This window comes from Uloborus diversus, chromosome 10 (assembly GCF_026930045.1).
Source record: "Uloborus diversus isolate 005 chromosome 10, Udiv.v.3.1, whole genome shotgun sequence".
Taxonomy (NCBI): domain Eukaryota; kingdom Metazoa; phylum Arthropoda; class Arachnida; order Araneae; family Uloboridae; genus Uloborus; species Uloborus diversus.
Genome location: NC_072740.1, coordinates 93,490,980 through 93,514,200, shown reverse-complemented (window position 1 = coordinate 93,514,200; position 23,221 = coordinate 93,490,980). Strand labels below are relative to the sequence as shown.

The 23,221-nt window shown below is 33.0% G+C and overlaps 1 long non-coding RNA gene across 1 annotated transcript; it reads right to left on the bottom strand.

Moving 5' to 3' along the window:
- Nucleotides 1-10,960: 10,960 nt before the first annotated feature.
- Nucleotides 10,961-22,320, bottom strand: LOC129231743 (uncharacterized). Its single transcript, XR_008581285.1, has 3 exons — nucleotides 22,265-22,320; nucleotides 18,790-18,872; nucleotides 10,961-11,087 (listed from the first exon to the last, which is right to left on the bottom strand). It is a non-coding gene; the product is annotated as an uncharacterized LOC129231743 (long non-coding RNA).
- Between the last annotated feature and the right edge of the window lie 901 nt (nucleotides 22,321-23,221).

The following is a 23,221-nucleotide window of genomic DNA, read 5'->3' as shown; positions in this document are numbered from 1 at the left end:
GAAATTTTTCGAAAATATTTAAGAGCTCGAACGCTGTGTGAAGTGAACTGTTTCGTTGAACGCAATAGGAAGAGCACGTCGTTTGCCATTTATCATCGAAGAGGCCATCTAGAATTTATCGAGGAGAGGGGGGTCATGGAGGTCATGACCCCCTCCCCCGACTTCCTTAAGTGACCAAAGATAACCCGAAGCTGGGTTTTGGACACTTCTATTTCGAAAAATTCGCCCCTGACCCCGCTTTTTTTTCTCTCAAAAATGACACCTATGCCCCCTCCCCCTACTAGAATTGACCCCATTCAAAATCAGGAACTGTATCCGACCTTAGATGTTGACATGTAACTCCAGTCACTTTCACAGCATTTATGAGCAGATTTAGTTATCAACTACACATTTACATTCGACCACAAAATTGAGTAAATTATAATTAGTTTTGCCTTTAATTGTACACTTTTAAGCACTTACGCTTCCTTTGAAATTCTTCTATCTAAGGAGGATGAAAGAATTTCAGCTTGAGAACCACTGGTCTAGAGGTCTAAAGCGCAGGGGTTCCCAAACTTTTCTTAGTCATGGCGCGGAGCCCTTTGAAGAGTTGGAATTTTCTCACGTCATCCTTAGTCAGATATTATTATCATTAAAAAACCTTGTAATGCTCTTAATATAAAGAAACGATAACACTTTCATTATGAGTAACCACCAGTGGCGCACACAAGAGGAGGGTTCAGGGGGTCCTAACCCCTCCCATCGCCCTTAATTATTATTATTTTTTTTTTGATTGGTTATAATGCTTTGTATGCAGTACGTAAAATACCAAGTAAAGGTAATAATAATTTCAGATTTAGTAAATGAAAAAATAAAATTTATTTTTCTTTCTTCCCCTGCGACATTGAGCTCTATGAGAACATAAATTGCTCTATAATGATGATTTTGCTGCCCTGTTTTTACTTTTAATTATGAGTAAAGTAAATATATTTATTCTTGTGCTTTCTGGTATTTTAATTTAATTAATTAATTTTAATGCTGAGTAATAATTCAATATTTTTTTAAATGTCTTTTGTCCCCGACAATCGATCAAACCAAAAGAACATGTTGCGCAATGGAGTAAAATATAAGAGTGGTGGACCTTCAATTCTGGACCTCCACCGCCTTTGAAAAATTCCTATGTGCGCCACTGGTAATCACAGCATCTTTTTGTTTCATTAACAACAAAGATTTGACACCATGGACACTTGACGGAACCCTTCGCCTCTCCCTACGGCACCCACTTTGGGAACCCCCGGCCTAAAGGATTGCACAAATTCGTTTTTACTCGCAACGGAGTTTCCAAGTTTAAAAATTTTAAACTCGAGACAAACTTCTAAAGGGGGAGAAAGGGTCCCATAAAGGAGGGATGAAGGCTAATTTTTCCGGATAACTAATATTTGAAGAAAATATGTACTACACCAGTCAATCGGGAAATCGGAATGACTAAAATAATTTTAATGTGTTATTAAAAAATCTGTACCTCAGAGCCAGAAGGACGTAAGTCCAAAAATTGCGATTTTCTGTTTATTTGTGCATTGTATGTTGAAGTCTTTTTCGTATCGAGCCATGTGAACGTAATTCTTAAAAAAAATATCCTTTCCAATTTTTTACCAGGATTAAAAGAGGGCTCGTCCCATCCTTTGCATGTGCCAGAAAAAAGTTTTTCTTCTAACCTGTAAAATTATCATAATGTGACTTACGTCCTTTTTGCTCTGAGTTACAGAAATAATTTGACTCTTCAATTGAGCAGAAAAAGAATTAAACCTTGTAGTAGGGACAAACTAAAAGCAGTTTTCAAAAAGCAAATCAAAATTCAAAATCTTAATGAATAAAGATTGTCAAGTTTTTATTGTAATGAAATAATTGTGTTTTATATAATGTTGAAACAGTAATGAATATAATGCTGAAAACCATATTTTTTGAAATATCGTGATTGATGCTTGATTTTACAGCTATAACAATTCTTTTCAAGTTTTTATGTGTCTTCAAGTTGTAATAAATTTCATTACAACTTACATTTGTGGAATTGATTGCTACAATGAATTCCGTTTTCGCTAACTGAACAGAACACTAACATTACACTTCAGACTTCAGGACAGAAACAATTTTTACTTTTGCTGCCTCTCATGATTCTCTTATTATCGTTTTTTATTTCATATTTTGTGTTTTCTATTCATTTATTTTTTTTCTTTAAATAATGTCTCATTCACTGTCTCTATTGTACGATTTCTCTTAGGTAGAATACGGGGCTTAAACTAGGGTTGCCCCCCCCTTCAAGCAAGGGCGCACCCCCCAAATCCCCCCTCCCATGATTGTCTTATTGCTTTTTATTTCATATTTTGTGTTTTCTTTTCATTTATTATTTTTCTTTAAATAATGTCTCATTCACTGTCTCTATTGCACAATTTTTCTTAGGTAGAATACGAGACTTAAACCAGGGTTGCCCCCCCCCCCCTTCGATCAAGGGCGCACCCCCCAATGCAAGAGCCTCCTAAAAAAGAGAAAAATACTCCTAAAAACACCCTTTCTAAAAATTTCAATGGCGCAGTATGCGCCATGACCCCTTCCGTCCCAGGTGGGCTCCCCCGCTTAAACCGTCACGTTTCAAAGTTCCCCAGGACGCAAGACACTTTTTCCAAATAAGGAACAGACTCTAAAAATCCGGTATACGTTTAGCGACCCTGATTTTCAACACGCGAAGCTGTTGAGTTGCTAATTGCTAATTAGGGGCCATTTATTAATTGCGTAAGGATCCCGAGAGGGTGGGGAATTGGAAAAATCTCTACATCCTCTTTGGGGGGGGGGGGCGGTCCACCCATTCTTCCGTAATATTTTCCAAATCGATATTTTATATTGGAAATCGTGCGGGCAAGTGGTTTGGCAGGTATCATTCATATTTCATTTGCGTACGGAAGGAAAAAAACGAATTAATATGAGTTTTTTTTATTTGTTTTACAAGGAATGAATTGTGTAAAAGATAATAATGATTTACGTCAAACTGGAAGTTTTTGTGTAACTGGTCCTTTTCTAACAACATTTTATTATTTTGAAAAACGAAAGGGAATCTACTTAAGAATTGGGGGAGGGGTTTGAAAAATCCTACGTTCCCTCACACGGGGGTGGGAGCCCCCCCTCAAAAATGGCCAAAATCAACTTTACGTAATTATAGAATGACCCCCTTAGCCCTTCAGAAAGAATCGGCAATTCAAATTTTTTCGCACTTTTGTGTATTCGCAAAATGAAGTGGTGACTCCAAGGTCAAACAGAATTTTGATCCCGTAAATCTTATTCAGATTCACAATTTCCCCTGCCAGCCTTTGAAGAAAAACGGAGCGGTGCAGTTTTATTTCGCAATCGGGTTTCATTTGCGGATTTATTGCTGTTATTAGCTGTTGCTTCTGGGGGAAGAAGGGGGCGCAGGAGCCACGATTCAAATCCTCTCTAGGGTTGCCATACTTCGCTTCTCGTTCGTTATTGTTTAGAAATAGGTAGTCAGAATTCCGAAAATTTATTTTTGATTTTTCTTTCTTGCTCTGTATACAGTTCTTTCAAAGCAGTCAGTTTGCGTGTGACCATTACGTAAACAAAGCATTTTTCTTTCTTAAACTAACTTCGTTCTTTCAGACACACAGAGAGGGCATTTGTTTAAAAGAAAAAGAGATTTTCATCATTTCATAATAAACTCTTTTTGTGGTTTAATGGCATCGGTAAGAAACGAAGCTGCACTTGGGATTGTGAATTTTAAATTCGTTCTTTTTTACTTCGAAACGGTATAGAGTACTTGGAAGATTATTTATTATTTGAAAGGTCTTAGTCACGAGAACACAATTCGTTTGTGTGTGTGTTTTTGTTTTCGCATAACTCGTTATTTTCTTCTCCTTTTAGAACTCACCATTTCTTTCCCGATGTTGTATATCAATCAGTTTCCATGAAAAAATGATAGATCCATAGTTCGAAATGAATTCTAAAGCCAAATCACATGTTATTGCATTAATTAAAATTAGGTAGGGGAAGATGCTGTACCCACGGACGGTTGTACCTACGGACGTTGGTCGGGAAATTCCGGGTATCGTCGAGAGAGACCCTAATTGGGGTTCAACGTGTGTGTCACAGCCTTCTCCAGCACCCAAGGGCGCCCATATAGGGGGCAAGGGGGGGGGGGGCTCGAGCTCCCCTTTGCAATCAGAACTTCTTTGTTTTTAGTACTGTTTGCTTTGCAAAAATGTAAAAACATTTCTTCTCCAGCCATTAATGAATAAGTTATTAAATATGTCAAATTTTAATGACTCTAATCTGCCCTGAAATCGGTTTCCACGTGGAAATATCCAGCTAAACCACGGGGAAAATATTTGAGCCCCTCTTTCAACTTTGCATATGGGCGCCCATGCCAGCACCCCAGGAAGTTTCAACTCCATCAAACGAACATTTAAGACTCTATTGATTTTTTTTGGTTTTAGTGGGGTCTAAGTAAAAAAAAAAAAAAAACATAAGCAATTTCTTTTTTTTTTTCATCCGTTGTGGATTGTATTATTCATTTTTGTTGTAGGTATCATGATTCCCTATATTTTGAAGGTTTTGTTTCTGATTTTTAATGTTGTAAAACTGTGGTCTTGTCGATGTGACTGCCTTGAAAAACCTTTTACCTAAGGACACAAAACCATGTGTACCCACGGACAGCAATTTTTAGTCTTCTTGGGTCACACATGAGTCTTCTTACAATGTGAAGTACCTCAAATTAGTGCCTTGTCATCAATGTCCGAAATTTGCTTTCAACAATGATGATGAATTTGAAGTAGGGCTTGAAGTTATAGTGTCGAAGTAACCCTCCACCCTGTTGTAGGATCTACAGGCCGTCAATCCCATCTGTTTTCATTTGAAGTCAAATTTTCTAGATTTTTGTTTGTTTAATCTAAACTGAGTTTTTTGTGGTGGGTTAATTTTGGTTAAAGGTTTTAATTTGCATATAAATTGAAGTTGTTATGCAGATACATAGAGAGCCGTACTGCGTACTATCATGAATCTAGTTACTTTTTTGTTTAAAAACATATTAATTATTCATAGCATCATTAACTCTCTTAAGACTAATAACTTTTTAAAAGAGTTCACTGATGTTAAAGATTAAGGAAAATTTAAAAAAGGGAAAAAACCTTCGATTAATTTTCAAAGTTTAATTTCTGTTGGAGATTTTATTTAATATTATTTTCAATGGATGTTTGAAGTATTTCAATATAAAAGGCTTATGAAAATGTATTGAGTATAATTGAGTTCCTCAGACCTATTTATATATTATTTTTTTATATGTCCATGGGTACAAAGGCACCTGTCCACGGGGTGAACAAGTTGTTGTACCACGGACAAAAAAGATGGTTTTTAAGAATTTTTTTTTGAGATTTAAAGCTTTGAGATTTTTACCTAACAAAAATTGCGAAATTAGATGATAAGTTGTAGATTCTGCCAAAAAATTTTTCCGATCGATTATCCATTCCCAGAGACCAGCAAAAATTGAAAAGTAAATTTTGTCCGTGGGTACAGCAGCTTCCCCTACAATTAACAACTGTTAATGTCGGGTTCAATTCCAAGGTTCTGTAATGCAGTAAAGTTTTCTTACAGCAGGGGTGCCGACTTCGCCAAACAAAATTTTTAGAGGGGGGGGGTGCTTTCAGGGGTATTTTTCTCATTTTTAGGGGGGCTCTTGCTTTTGGGGGGTCTTCGTAATGTTTAGGGGGGTGCACCTTTACACTTAGGTGGGTGGGCACCCCAAATACAAGGCAGAATCTGAACGACACAACTCAAGAGGTTAATGTCACTTAATTTTCTTACTGACGACAGGGACAAAAGCCTGTTGCATTTTCAGTATTTAACTTCTTACCCAACAATCCCCAAGCCCTTCTTTCCCTACAAAATTTCCTTTCTTTTAGAGCGTTCCTTCAGAATATTAATGATTGTTAAGCAGTAAGTTACCGTCCGTAAGCCAGGGTTAAGGCTGCTCTTCAGTGGGAAAGAAAAACGATCTCGCTTGAAAATGGGCTTTTTCTTTAAACGAAAGCAATGTTCATCAGTGAAGTGATTGACACTTCAACAACCAATAGAACGAGCGGTGGCCGATGAAAGTGTGGATCATGTGACCTGTCACATTTTGCAAGGGGACAGACCGGACGCTCCCCTGCTGTGCAGAGTAGTCGGAGGAGGTAATAGCTGACGGCGAAATGAAACCGCAGCTTTTTACAGACCCTTCCAAGGAAATTCTAGTTCTTTCCCTCTTGAGTCTTGACTACATAGGTAAAAGAAAAATAACTCAGTGTAAAAGGCGCGGCATTTTGCAATCCCGCTTGTGATATTAATTTATTTGCATTCGCACTAAAATTAATTTTTGAAACGAAGATTTTTTTCCCCATTAATACGGTTCCTGATCTCATCTAGGAAAAATTAACGAATGAATGAATATTTGCAATAAATAAATTTATAAATTCGTTTTATTTTTAGAAAAATGTTCGTTATTGAAAATTGATAATATCAAAAAAGGAAGGAAAAAAAAGATAGCCTGCATGACCACACTGAATTTTAACGAAATGAACTCCAAATTCTAACCAAAAAATATTCTTTAAAAATGGATGATCCTACTTAATAAATTTGAAAAATCGAGTGCCGAATAAAAGTGGGGACTAACTAGTTATCGGTTGGCGAAATTCTTTCACTTCCTCTGCCTGTTTGCCACTCTCCCCAACCCCATCCGAGTTAGCAGAAAACATTCTTAAAAATGAAACTAGATCCTCTTTGCATAGTTAATACTTGATTGTACAATAAACATTAATGCCACTAATTAGTTACATTAACCTTTATTTGAACTGATAATATTTATATTTTAGTGCTAAATTAAATACTACTTTGTTGGTTAGTTACCTGTTTTACAAATGTAGTGGCGACTAGAAAAAAATGTGGCTACTATAAATACCTTTTCTCACCACTGGTGACCAGAAAATTCCCCTAATCTTTATCTTTGAATCCTTTTCTTTTTGAAAAAATATTTATTTATTTATCTAAGTACTATATGCAGATGAGAAGGCTACGATAGCATTTCTCAAGGGGTTGTTATGGTGAAAGTTCTTTCAAATTGAGCATAACAACGGCAAAGTCGCGGACGGCTACGGATAAGGATTTCCTGAATTTGAAAAATTAAAGATTTTTCTCTGATCTTTGTATGCAAGGGTGCTCACCCTGCTCCAAGCTCAAAGGCAAAAATCACTCCTTCCCCCACTCTCAATGTTTGTAAACTATCTTGCGTTGAAATTTTGCAATAAAACTAAACCTAGCACTTTTAGAGTCTCAGATTCCCAGTTACTAAATTCGGCAAAATACATGAGGTATTACATGCACTATATGACCAAAAGTATTGGGACACTTTCAAAAATTCACAATTTTACGGATTTCTCAAAAAATAAAAGACCAATTGCTCTCTGCTCTGTAATTTTTTTCTCATGAAAAGTATACTCCAGACGTCAAATCCAATAACAATTAAGTCTGCTATTCATTTAGGGGACCAGCAACAAATAATCTGTTCTTATCATGAATCACTCTATAACGATGGCAGGAAAGTGTTGCCAGTTTGCTAACAATTCCTTACCATTCGTCGCCTATCCTAGAATTATAGAAATTCGGCTCATTAGATTGCTGATAACTTTTTAAAATTTAAAGAAATTGCGGTGGAATTTTTTTCATGGATTGTAGGATGTATCTGAGCTTTGAATTATGAACGTTATAAATTGCTATCTTTCGTGTCTGCGCAGTGAAAAATTAATAGCTTTAACTGTTCATATTTCAACAAATTTTCAATATTTTAACTTCAAATTTTATTATTATGTTTCTCTAAAATGCTGTCAAATATTTTAAAAGTTTAGTAACGTTTGACGAAATACTCTGCGTAATATAAGGCGAAAACCTTCAAAAAAATTTTGCATTTTTGAAAGAAATGCTTATATTTCCATGGATATAAGAGATACTTTCACAAAAATATAAAAATAAGTTTTTGATAGATTTTTAACTCATTTCTGAAAATTATAGCTTATTCCCAGCAATTTGCAATGAAAAATTATCAAAAAACTTTTTTACTCAATTTGTTGTCGGTCCCCTAAATGAATAGCAGACTTAATTTTTATTGGAAAATGACAACTAGAGTATACATTTTATGCGAAACAAATTATAGAGCAATTGGACTATTATTTCTCGAGAAATCCCTAAACATGTGAATTTTTGAAAGTGTCCCAATGCTTTTGGTCATATAGTGTATATAGTGCTTCTACTTCAACACATTGAGTTTTTATTAAAATTTTCTAATAAGTCTTGTGAGTGTCTGATCCTCGTTAGTTGTCATAATAAATATTAAGGGTTGTACTTTTTCTCAGGAGGCACGAAAATATTACCTACATGTATATCTGCCTAAAAAAAAAAAAAAAAAAAAAAAAATCTCGAAATACTTAGATGAAAAAAAAATCTCAACGCCTCGCTCTGCCAGATTTTAAAGTTTTTATCGCTCTGCCTCGTTTTCATGCATCTTGCATTTAATGAATCAATAATAAAAAATAAAAAAAGGGCAAGAAACAGATTTGCAGGAAATACATAAAGTTGAAACAAAAATGAAAATGAACAGCTTACATTTAGGAAAGCAATTATAGGTACAAGTAAGGGTTCACAATTAAAAAAAAAAAAACAAGACAAACTTTTTCTTTTAAGTTCTGTGTTACGCACTTCTGTGCCGAAAAATTATCGTATCCTGTCTTCAGTCACAGAATAAAATGAATGTTCTTATCCAATGATTATCAAGTAATTTTCATTCGTATACACTGTAAAAAAAATCCCGTAAAATTTACGGTTTTCCTTAGGCAACTGGGTTGGTGCAGGAAAACCGTAAAATTTACGGTTTTCCTGCACCAACCCAGTTGCCTAAGGAAAACCGTAAAATTTACGGAGTATATCCGTAAATATAACGGTCGTTTACCATACCAGCACACATTTTTCCCGTAAAAGCTACGGAGTATATCCGTAAATATAAGGGTCGTTTACCATACCAGCACACATTTTTCCCGTAAAAGCTACGGAGTATATCCGTAAATATAACGGTCGTTTACCATACCAGCACACATTTTTCCCCGTAAAAGCTACGGAGTATATCCGTAAATATAACGGTCGTTTACCATATAAGCACAAATATTTCCCGTAAAAGCTACGGAGTTTTTCCGTAAAAATAACGGTCGTTTACCATACAAGCAAAATCTTCCCGTAATAGCTACATAGTATATCCGTTCATATAACGGTTTTTTGACAATACGAGAACAAGTTTCCCGCAAAAGTTACGAAGTTTTTTCGTAAATATGATGGTCTTTTTCCATACAAGGACAAAATTTCCCCATTAAAGTCACGGGGTACATCCATAAGCATCACGTTTTTTTGCGACATGAGAACAAGTTTTCCCCGCAAAAGTTACAGAGTATGTTCATCAACAGGACGGTTTTTTACCACACAAGAAGTTTTCCCCATAAAAGTTATGGTTTGTAACCTGGACCCTTTTTTACTTTTTCTCGTAAAATTTCTGGACTAGATTGTTCGAGGTACAAAGTTAATCCCGAGTCAGAACAGTATTTTTCCACAAGGAAACAAGTTTTTACTGTAAAAGTAGTTAGAAATCTCACCGTTAGATTACGGTCAGTCACTGCTCTTAAAAATAATATTCTGCCCGTAATCTTTTATAACCATAAAAATAGTAGGTCTGCCCGTAATTTACTCCCTGTAAAGTAAAAGGGCAGGGACTGTAAATTCATAATGAGCCCATAAAATCTACATTCCTTTTCCACTGGCCAATGCCCGTAAAAGCTAGAATGTTTTCTACACCCATTGCCCGTCAATTGGTATTGGGCCTGTAAAAGCTAGAATTTGTTTTCTACGCACTTTGCCCGTAAATTGATATTGCGCCTGTGAAAGCTATAATTCGTTTTCTAGGATCACTGCCCATAAATTGACATTATTCTTGTTAAAAGCTATTTTCTTTTTCTATGGCCGCTGCCTTTGGTAAATCATAATGATGTTCATAAAAAAATTTCATTCTTTATAGTCGCTGCCCTTAAATTATTAGGTGCTTTAAAACTTAATTCATTATCAAATTAAGTACTAAGTTATGAACTAAACTTTCATGAGCACATTAAATAGCAAGGTGTTTTTACGACTCGATTCGTAAAATTGGCTAACACTGTTAGTCAGGCAGTTTCACGACCCCAGTTGGCAGAATTAAATATTCTATTAAATTATCTTTCAAAATGAGCATGCATATTTAAGAGAAGTATGAAAAGAAAAAAAAAACATCAGAAATAGGAGAAAAGTGAGCAAAAGAATCAAACCAATAAAGCTTTTGCTTTATGGATTATAGCAAAATACAACTTTATATCTTGTGTAAAATACTTACATACACAAGAATTTGTTTCATCACTAAAACACTACATGCTACCAATAGCAGCAATCTTGAACCTTATTAATGGTTTGTCCATTGTCTATACTTGTTTGCTGAATTCATTCATTTAAACAACATAAACATTCAAAAAAAGTTAATTAAATTGTTTTAAAAATTATTATACTTTATAATTAAAAAGTTATCAATTTATTAAATTGTACATAATTTTTAATAACTTGCTCAATAGGGTTTGAAAATAAAAACTTAATCTTTTTACTCACGGATAAATTAGTAACTATGTATCAAAAGTACTATTAAAGGAAAGCATCTCTAAAACAAAACAGATTGAAACATTACAAACTATGACAAGATCTTTCTAATAAATTATTACCATAAAACATGTGCTCATACGCATATAAGAAATATGAAGAGACAATATTCATAAATGTGAACAATAAAAACAAATAGTTTAAAACATCAAAAAGGTTTATTTTACAATATATACAAGCTATATAACAACATAATTACAAATATTTATTCAAAAGAAATTTAAAAACTTGGCTGAATCACTTTTTCCAGATCTTTTTTCCATTTGGATCCTTTGATTCGCAGATTTATCCAAAACAATGCCCTAAAAAGAAAACACAACGAAGAAAATACAGATTGATTCCTTTTTTCATTTTTACTTTCTTCTATATCTAATTTATAGAAGAAAGTATTGGATTCCTGTTAATTTTTGAATTTCGAACATTTTGAAGTGTGCTGAGTCTTATTCAACCATTTTTGGAAAATCTGTCTGTGTGTCTGTATATGTGTAACCGTTTTTTTGTCGTCGCTCGACAGCAAAAATTACCGCATGGAATCGAATCAAAATTTGGTTCTTATATGTAAACTTGTGCCCATTGTTTATTGGCGCAAATTCCTCCAAGGGGGGTGGAGCAATGGAACATTTTTTGAGTTAGGCGTGCTTGCTATTCCCCAGAAAGTAACAAGCGGAATCAAACAAAATTTGGTCCATATGTTGCCCCTAACATGTACAAGTGCTGATTCAATTTTGGTGTTAATAGCTCAAATGGGGACTGAGCTATAGAATGTTTTGTGTCGTCCCTTTTGACTGCTATATCTCAAAACATAATGAACGGAACCAAACAAAAATGTACCGACAAGTAGCCTTTAGAGGGTACAAGAGCCAACTCTATTTTGGTGTCAATTGCTGAAAAGGGGGTGGCGCAATCGAAAGTTCTTTTTTTTTCTATTGCAAGTGCCATATCTCAAAAAGAAATGCTACGTTCTGGATGAAATTAGGAATAAATGTGACTCCATTTATAAACAGGCATTGGTTCAATGTTAGTGCCAATCACTCCATGGAGGGCTGATTCTTTTTTTTTTATTTTTTTGTGCGAATAAAGAAAGTTTTATAGTTGCAACAATATGAAAGAAAAATCATAATAGACACTTGTCTGCGTATTTTGCATGATTTTAATTGTTAGGAAATGATCGGAAATATTATCTGACTGATTTAAAATGTTTAACAGTTGCCATCTTATGTTTGTTAACAAATAAAATATTTGTAATTAATTCAAGCAAGGCTATTAAAATACCTTTCAATTTTCGCTATTTGCTTTGCATTTGCGATAATTAGGAAATTGGGACGGTTGTTCAGTTTTGGCAAGTGTAATTTTGTTTTTGTTGGGAACAATGCTTCGTCGTCAAGCATGGGGAGGGGTCGGAATTCATAAGAAAGTTTCGTCATGGCCACAACATACTAGTTCAAATGTAAAGCAGGCCAATGTTCACTTAACAATGAAAATCAAAATAAAACGCTTTTAAAGCATCCTATTTTTCTTCACCCCTTTCTCTCTGTTCTGGGAAATCGCAAGGAACTAAAAACTAACAAAGAAAAGCAAGTTTCCGACAGTAATTCAAAATATATGGTCAGTTTCAAAAAGAAAACAAAATGAGGATATAAAGTAAATATCAATTTCAAAAAAAAAAAAAAAAATCAAATGGAGAACAAACAATAGTTATCATTAAGAAACATAATTAAATATAAAGTACTTTGGAGTCATGTAAAGAAATTGGGGGAATCCTGCAGTTGTAGGGGGGTATATGTATATGGGGAAATTTCAGGGGAAAAAGTTTGGCATTTAGTGCCAATGCTGGACTGTTTCCTGGCGGGTATTTACAATTTGATTGACAAATACTGAAAACATGTTTAAAAAAAAAAAATCTAACTTCCCAAAAAAGTCTAGTTTTTAATCTGAATGTTTTTATATGGTTATATCCAGAGAAAACAAGCCTCCTTTAAAAGAGGCTCTCAGAGCATAAGCGTCCAAGTTTTTTGACCCCATACATAGGCATAGTAGCATATTTTCTAGTGGAGGGACCCCAAGGGGTAAATTAATTAAACTATTTTATTACTTACATTTCAATTCATTTCCCCAAACATAAATAAAACTTTTAAACCTATTGCACAAATAAAAATAACGAGTATGTTGTGGCCATCAAGAAACTTTCTTCTACATCTTTTATATGAATTCTGATACCTCCCCATGATAGACGAGAAAGTAATATTCCCAGCAAAAATAAAATTACGCACATAAAAACTTAAACTTGACAACCGTCCCTATTCCCGAATTATCACAAAATCAAAGCAAAGAGCCAAAATTGAAATTTATTTCAAAAGCCTTGCTTGAATTATTTACAAATATTTCATTTGTTAACAAACATAGATGGCAACAGTTAAACATTTTAAATCAGTGAGATAATATTACCAATCATTTCCCAACAATTAAAATCACGCGAAATACGCAGACGACTGTCTATTACAATTTCATATTGTTGCATTATCGAAACTATTTTTATTTTGAAAAAAAAAAAAAAAAACAGCTCCCCTTGGAGCGATTGGCGCCAATATTAAACCAACGCCTGTTTACTTATAGGTTCACATTTATTAAATTTTATCCAAAACGAAGCTTTACTTCTCGAGATATAACACTCGCAATGAAAACGGAGAGAACGGTCGATTGTACCACCCCCTTTTCAGCTATTGACGTGATGTACCCTAAGGATTACCTGTAGATAAATTTTTGTTTGATTCTGTTCATTATTTTTTCAGATATAGCAGTCACAAGTGACGATAAAAAACGTTCTATAGCTCATCCCTTGTTTGAGCAATTGACACCAAAATTGAATAGGCACCTGTACCTGTTAGGGGCAATATATCGACCAAATTTCGTTTGATTATGCCAGTTACTTTCCTAGGAATAGCAGGCACGCATAACTCATGAAACATCCCATTGCTCCACCCAATTTGGAGGAATTTGCGCCAAAAACCAATGGGCACAAGTTCACATAGGGGCCCATACGTCTACCAAATTCTGTTCAATTTCATGCAGTAGTTTTTGCTGTAGAGCAGTCACAAAAAAAAATGGTCACACACATACAGACACAGACAGACATTTTCCAAAAATGGTCGAAATGAACTCAGCACAACTTAAAACATTTAAATCTGTCACAATCCGAAATTCGAAAATTGATGATCGAAAAGGAATCCAATACTTTCTTCTCTATATAAGATATAGAAGAAAGTAAACATATTTGAATAAAACCACATTTGTTTGCTATAGGAGTAATATTGGAGTCTGAGGCCAGTCTGAAAGGATGCATTTCTACTGGTTTAATATTTGTATTTTGTTTTTCTTTTAAGTTCAAAAAAAAAAAAAAGAGGAAAGATTAAAAAAAAAAAAAAAAAAAAAAAAACTCATTTAAATTGAATTTAATTTAAAAAATATTGCATGCTCAAGATCCATACAAATGTTCTAATAAGTGAGTTTTTCCTCTTTGAGTTCACTGCCAAAGGGTTTCACAGCTCGAAAAGCACACTGTTCAAGAAACAATTTTTTATGTTTATATGCATTCTGGAATCAATAATTTAATTTCTTATAGATTTTATTTCGGTTAGTTTAGCATTAGCTGCTTTACTCATATTCCTTTGAATAGCTATTTACACAATTATACAATTCAGATAAATAAAAATCCTGCATTAGTTCAGTAGACAGTCATAAAACATTTAACTTTTTTTCAAACTAACTTTTAATATTTAAAACTATGCTATTTTAATCAATATTAAAACTGTTACCAGTAATAAATGAGTACTATTGATATAGTTAATATAATCCTTATATTGCAAACCTCGTAGTTCGAAAAATAAATGTCAGAAATATCATACTATTTTGAATACACTTTCAACTAATTATGCTGAAACAAATTACATTTGACATCCACGTCCTATTGATTGTTAATGATTGATATGTGAATAAGACAAGATTTCTGCTAGGGCAGGGTTTGTTGATTAAAATCATGATTTAAATCAATTGATTTTAATTAAATGATTTTTTAAACAAAATCTTTGATTCAAATCAGTTGATTTTTATTTTTATTAACTAATTTTGCATTTCTATAATGTTTGGCTTTAAATTTAACAATGCTGCATTACATAATGATAACTCTAACTGGCAAAACTACATAGATCCTTCTTTCTGTGTTTGTAATGAGCTTTCAAACTCTTTCAATTTTGCTTTTACTTCAAAATTAACTGCTCAGAACAAAATACAAATTTGCAATTTTTCTCATACACCATGACAAATATGTTCTAGTAAAGAAAATTAATTGTTCAACGTATTATTTTACAACAAAAATGTAAATGATGATGGAAACCTTATCTTTTAGCAAAGTGTAAAACAACATCACATCTTATCTAAACATTATAACATACTGATAAATTTTTTTTTTTTTTTTTTTTGCCTTTTTCATCCCATTTGCGCATCAATTTTAGAACTTTTGTTGACTCTATGCTGATAAACATAGAAAACTGCCAAATTTTAAGAATCTTTTTTTCTAAAAAGTATGAAAATTATAATTCTAGGAAATAGAAAATGTGGCACTACTGTTTCCTAGAACTTAGTTGGAAGGATTGGTGGTTGTAGCTGGGGGGGGGGGATAAACATTAAAGTTAATTTGAATCATGCATTTATTTTAAAACTGGTCAACATAAACTATTAGTAAAAAATAGCTACTGCCACGAAATGAAAATTGCTACAAGATGCTTTTTCTTTAAAAGTATGAAATACATAATGTTAATAAATGTAAAATAATTAATACCCAAAAATTTTTGAAAATTTTTAAAAAATTAAAAAAAAATTGTTTTAAATTTTAAAAAATCCGACTTTTTTGATTAAAAATTTTTTTTTTTAAAATCCGGAACCCTGTGCCAAGACCAATTTACATAGATATGACCTATCCAATGAGCTATCTTCCATGACCGCACAAATTTGAAAAAGACCGATAGGTGTCACTGCTATTCAACTGTACTTTCGTCAGTTGGCGGGCAGTTTGTGTGTTAAAAACAGAGTTCTGAAATGGTGATTATTAGTTCTATTGATTGTTATTCATCAATTTTTGACTTAAAATCCCAAAATGGTATACTGTTGTGTGCCATGTTGTAGTTCCGAACAGGGCCCGATCAAGCCAAACTGGTGCCCAGGTCCTGAGTAGAATTTGGTGCCCCCCCACCCCACCCATGAGAAAATCCGCAAAATTTTAAAGTCAATGTTTCATACTAGAAGCCTAATATACTAGAAACTACATTTTAAAGGAACATTACTGCATTTAAAAGGAAACCTCGGATTTGAATACCAAACACTTGATAGTCACTATACTAATCACAGTTAAAATTGCCTTACCTTAAGGCGAAAAAAAAGTTAAAAAACAATTTAAAACTGCAAAAAAAAAAAAAACTAATTCTGACATCAAGCTTTAAAAAGGCTTCTTTCTGGCTTTAACAGAGGCAAATGTGTCGATCAAATAATCGAAATCTATGTTTAATGTCACAGAATTTTCAATGGTCAGTAAGGAAAACGCCTGTAAATTATCCTGAGAAACGCAGCTTCTCAAATGATTTTTGATTCTTTTCGAAAATGAAAAGGAACATTCACTGGAAACAGCTGCTGATAGGCAAGGTAAGAAAAAATTGCGGGGCTGAATCTACATTTGGAAATGTGTGTGTAATGTTTAGTGATCTTATTCTTTTAAAACATTCTCCAGGAGAAGGGTTACCTTTTGCAAAAATTTGAAAGTGTGTTAATTCTTCTGGAAAATGTTCATCAATGTCACCCGAGTAATTATTTTGAAATTCCACAGCTAAGGGACAACGATTTCTTTATTCGAAATGTTTTTAACTTTATGAGGTTTTGAGCTGATTTTTGAAAAAAAATTGAGCCCCCTCTCCCTTAAAGTTGAGAAAAAGTAAAATGAGCTTAAACAAAAAAAGGGGGTGGGAGGGAAGTAAGTAAGTGAATTTAGGCTAGGCTATTTTGGTGCCCCTAAATTTGTGGTGCCCAGGTCCGCGGACCCGCCGGACCGTGCGTTAATCAGGCCCTGGTTCCGAAAGGAATTCAAGCTCTAAAGTGCCTTAGGATTTCATTCTAAGTATTCCCATGTGATAGCTCACGTAGAACAATATGAATTAACATATCGAGACAGAGTAAGTATTTATTAAATTGTTTCGTAAAATTGTAGTTTTCAATGCTTATTTTGTAACCTAATCTCCCTTTAAAGTCTACGAGGGTATATTTGGACGAACTAGTTTGTAGTATTTTAATATTTTACCCATTACAAATCATCTTATAAAATTCACACTCTGAACAATTTCAAAATCATTTTGTGTTTCATTAAACATCTGTAAAGCTTAGAACATTTTCTAATGCATTCGCTTGTTATGTTCTAAAATTTGTGTTTAAATGTTACCGGTCTATAAATTATACAAAGCAGGACCGTAATTTTAGTATTTCTATCTGGTGCATTGTATCACTCACTCTATTAACTCACAAGCGTCTTTGCTGGATGCTTTTTTATTGTTGTATCTGCAGTTATTTTCATTATTAGGACTACATTGACGTTCTATTCAGGATTTTAGCAATTTAAATTTTCGGTGATCATTTAACGCTCAAATCTTGCATCATCTCGTATTCAGATCCATAAGATCAATGAAATCGGCAGTTCAATCAGCGTTTGTTTACATATTTTTGAGTCCATCTTTTTGCAATTGCTTAAACATTTCATTTTCAAATTATTTTGCATTTTATGACAACTTAATAAACAAAAATTTTTTTTAAGTACAAACACTGAAATTATATTTTTTAATTCTAAAGTTATGTCATGTTGATGAAATGCACTATCATTTTTTCCCAAGCTGTCGTATTAAAACAAGTTCATTGTATAATTTCCTAATTTCAAAGGTACAAATGTTTAAATGAAAATTCATTCAAAAAAAGCTACTCTTGGTTTTGGTTTCTTGGCCTGGAATTTACCGGAATAGCCGGTAGATGGCGGTACAACGCATCTGTAATGGGGGCGTGGTACGTGCAGATACAATGTCTCGTAGGAGCCTCACCGTTGATAGGGTCATATCTATGTAAGTTGGTCTTGCCCTGTGCTATGGTCGCATTTTGCGCAAAATCGGATAACACTTAAAATGAAGCAAGGTATTTTCGCTTTTATGCTCAAAAAAAAAAAAAAAAAAAAAGTACACAATCAGAGAGAGAAAAAGCAAGCATGGATATATTGTATTTGACATTGTTATAAATCTTAGCTGGCATGCTTAAACTACCATTAAGTTCAACAATACTTTGTCTTTATATGCATTATGTTAGAATTGCATTTTAGAGTCCTATGAAAAACATATCCTTAATATGGACACAGTTGAGGGCAAAAAAAAAAAAAATTAAACCATCGATTCAAAATTTTAATTTTTGACTCATAAAAGAAAATTGAATTTTGCCCCCCCCCCCCCCCGCAATAAATGCAAAAAGAAAAATGTTTTAATGTGCTATGTAAACATAAAAACGTGAAAGTCATACAATTTTCAGAAACAACTACATTTGGGTTATAACGAAATTTTAAGTGGAGTAATGTACACAAAAGACAAGTAAAAACTATGAACGATTTTTATATAACATGAACTAGACCCAATGTGCAGGCCGTCGAGAGGTCAAAAAAGCAATAGGGCATATGAAATTGATGGCCCCTTAATTGAATGTTTATGTCCATGGCACATTTGTACACATATATTCTTTTAAACTTATTATCAAATTTTATAATTTCATATTTATAGTATTTTAACACAACAGCGACCAAAAATAAAAATATTGAATAAGAGTAGAAAAATCACTATGGTTAGTTCCTGAGCAAAGAAAATAATTTTTAACACAATCCATGCAGACTGATCAGTCAATAGGTTAAAACAATTCTGAAAATAAAATATAAATAAATACCTCAGACAAAGTTCCGATGAAATACTTTTTTCAAAAATCTTGGGCCAACTGCAAACTGGATCAAACTTCAAACAAGAGATGGTCTAGATGAAATAAAATTCAACTAAGTATGGAACAAAATTTAAAAATGTAGATATAATTAGCAGGGTTGTAAGAGTTTCGGCCAGTGGTGGTTTTAACCATGGATAAAACGGGTTAAAACCGGCCGGGATAAAAAGTTTTATCCAGTTTTGGCCACTTAGATAATTATCAAGCTTTTAATGAAAACCAAATAGTAAATTATTAAAAAAAGAAATGTAAAACAAACCAAAACCAATCATATTTCATTATTATTCTAAATAACTTGTAGAAATTACAGGATGTTTAGAAGATAAGGTTTACATGAAAATATGCAGTAACATTAAAAAAAATAATAGAGTGAAACATTGTAAGCTGAATGGATAGATTTTAATTCTCACCCACAAATGTACAAAGCATTTCAAGTAATTTTGAAGAATAAATGATAGAGAAAAAAGAACTTCTTTTAGAAACATATAAGCATTCTTAAAAACAAAACTGAAGGTAGGGGGGAAAGAATTTTTGAAAATTATAAGGCAACACTACTGAAAAGTTTCTATATATATGTTATTACAGGCTGTTTTGTATTCCTTACGTCTTTTGTTGTAGGTGTGAGTAATTTCAGTTATTAATTTTGAAGAAAGTTAAAATTTGTTAAATAATACTGTTAGAATAATGTAAATTACTTTATTATATTTAATTAACTAAAATTGCTATGCTTAATTAAACAACTTAAAACTAGCAGATTTATTAGTTGCGAAGCACACTTCTCTCACATGCATACAAATTAGAAGTGTATTTTCAAGTAATTTAGTTTTGGCCAGTTCTATGGTGGTTAAATCCAGTTTTGGCCGGTTTTAGCCAGTGGCCTGGATAAAATCAGTTTTGTCCGGCCAAAACTACAACCCTGATAATTAGTCATAAATATAAAAACTTTTTTTGTTTTTTTTTTACATCAGATTAATAAATGTTGTCCCCCCCCCCCCCCTCACTTCAAAGACCTGCAACCCACGTCTGCCATAAACCTGACATGATTAAAACATGCTCTGGTCAAAACATATTCCACAGCCAAACCATTCGAAAGAATGACCTGAAATGCACCTTCGACCCAGCAAACATTCTATTATGTAACAATATTCAAATGAAACACTCAAAAAACACAAATTGAATTGGAAAATTCAAAAAATGAAAGTATTCGATTTTAACACATAATTTCCTTAGTCGTATAATAAGAGAAAATTCTAAGTTGAGTAGTTATAATTATATATAATTCATGGAGTGGTCCGAAAGTGGGTTTAACCCCCTTATATATTTTCACCATGGCTGAATGTTGGCTATACAGCCTTAAGAACTTCAGTTGAACACCATCCATGTTGTAACACAGCTGAATTTTGCCCCATGTTCTTGTTGATTTTGGCATTAAAACAGCTATGAATCACCGAAACTACACAACACATCTACACGGTGTATTTCATGTATTTCTGCCTTAGCCCTGGCTATAAGGGGATCACTTACTGAACAATTCTTGTTTTCCTTTTTTTTAAATTAATGTTTATATTTTTCTTTTTAAATCTTCCTATAAAAAATCAGAAAATAATAGTAGAAAGATAAGACATGCCTTTTAAGGTCTGCAACTGAACGTTTTTGCACACAGGACCACCAATGAAAGTCAAGGAGAGCCCCTTGTCACTTTGGGTCGCTGCCCCCCCCCCCCCCCCCCCAAAAAAAATATATTTCTATGATACGAGCAAGGCCCTTGTTTCCTTCTAGAATGACATGACATCTCATCCGCCCTGATGGTAAAATGAGAACCGATTCAATTTTATAGTTAGCTGAGATTCGGTCATAATACCAATTAGTGACGTGAACATTTTTCTTACAGAAATTATTATACAAAATATAACGTATTTTAAGTTATGAATTTTTGTACCTTATAGTAAAATATTGCATTACAGAATTTATTTTTTGATTTATCATTTTTTTATTCATGCACATTGAACCAGAAATAATTCAGTAATTACTTGAAAGTTGATAAGAAATACACATTATTTTTGGTTAATAATTATATGAACTGAACAACTATGATTGTTCAAAGATTTAGCTATTAAAATTTTATGAAACATTCTGAACACATTTATATTTTTGAAACTTATGAAAACAACTATGTCAATATTTATATTTTCTACTAAAGACAAATCTGCCATTAAAAGGCAGCCTTAAGCAATTTATTTCAACTACAGTCGAACCTCCACACATTGAACTTCTACATACTTAAATTTTCTATGTATCGAAATCCCAGCAAATTTCCATGTTAATTAGATAGAAAAATTGTTTCTATGTATCGAAAATAACTATGTACTAAATTTTTTTCGAGACATTCGTAGATTTTTTTCCCTACTTTCGCCTGTTTGTCTTATGAAAAATGAAAGTTAGAAGGAGAAAATTATGTTCACTAAAGGTTGCTGCAAAACTCATAAGGAATCTGAGGTTGAGGGATGTGTAGATAAGTTGTTGTTTCGTTCTAGAATTCTTAAATTCCCTTAAGTTTATTTCAAAACTTAGTTGTAACCAGTAACACTGTAAAATCAGTTTCAAGATATCCCTTTTGTCTGTTAATTATCATACCTAGTTTTTTTTAGCTTCAGTAAAAATCTTTCAAGTTAAGTGGATTGATTTTTTACTTTTCTGTCGATTACATTGTTGAAATTAAAATCCCCTTATTTTGCGGATGAAGTTGAATTGACGAAGAATGAAGATGTATGAAGGCGTAAAAATGTAATTTATGATATTTTTTAATTATTAACTTTGGTTTAATCCGATGCTCGTATAAATTAGAAATTGGGTTTAATACACGAAAATTAGCTTAAATTTTTAGGATAAAATAAGATCTTTTCTATATATAAAAATTTTTTACCGAATTTTTTCCCGGTAATTTGCTATTTCAATAGGCCCGAGTGTACCTATATATTATTCCATTGGTTAAAATCTAACATATTAGATCATAAAAAACAATCCGTTTACAAAATTTAACCAATTACTAGTCATTGATCAAGGTTATTTAACAACAACCAAGAATGCAAAACATGCAGAGAATTTAAAACAAATTAATTTTGTTCTCAATATATATATTAATTTGAAAAGTACTGCTGAAAATTTTTTGTGAAACCAAGAATATTAAAACAAATGGAGTATAATATGAAAAATATTTGTATGTTCATATTACATCACTTTATAAGTACAATCAAAATATTCAAAATGCGAAAACTGAATGTAGAGCGAAGCTTCGGTACTCACTAACTCAGCACACGCTTCGTGCAATCAAACAATGCTAACAAATTATTGTTATTTAAATAGCTTATAAGAAAAGAACAGTAGGTTAAAATTATGCTTTAACAACAGTATAGAAAAAAATACTTACTTAATGCAGTAAAATCTCTCTAATGCAGACAATAGCGGGACAAATTTTTCTGCTGCATTAGAGGGGTCCCCACAAAACAGGGGTTCATAGTTGCCTTGAAATCGGAGAAGCTACCGGCCACAGCGATGCCAACACACAGGAGCCACTTTGCTGTTTGTTTCTTGTTTCCCGCGTGTTCTTCTCGCATAAAAACACGTGATCTTCAGCAGCCAACCGTCTTGCAACCGCATTTTGTTGAGAGAAGGAAAATCCGACTTTTACTTAGGAAATCAGGAAGACTGTTTTTATTCTTATAACTTTTTTTCTATCAAAGCTTTTGAGCTGAAACATGGCTCGTTTGAAAGCTAAGAAAGAGATCTTTTTATATTATATGATATCGATAGATTTCAGATTTTAAAAAACCTATTTTTCAAAGTCAAAGTTGCGACGAAAAACAAACTTTTTACCACTTTTGAAAATTAAAAACCTATGAAGGGTTCAGAATAACAAGCTCTATTTTTTATCATATATTCATATGCAAGGTTACTTATAGTATGAAAAAATTGGCTTGTTACTCCTCCCCCTTTATGACATATGCCCCCTCGAAGTTGCAAATTTTCAAAATAATCCAGATTTTAACGCTAAAAAAATGCATGTGAGGGGCAAGATTTAAAAAAAAAAAAAAAAAATTGGTATTCTAACTACTTTTTACCAGCTTTCTAACAAAATGAAAGCTGCTTTGTTATTCAAAGGTGTTTGACTGATACCAGGGTCTGAAATTTAAATATTTGCATTGAAACAACACATTTTCATACTTTTTAATCTGAGATTTTTATTGAAATGTATATTACAATATTCTTTGCTTTTAAATGGTAAAAAAAAGACTAAGAAAAGTTATGAAATAATATATTTAAACTTTAATAAGACAATTTAATATTTTTAACACCTGGGCATGGGCGGATTTATGGAAGGGGAGGG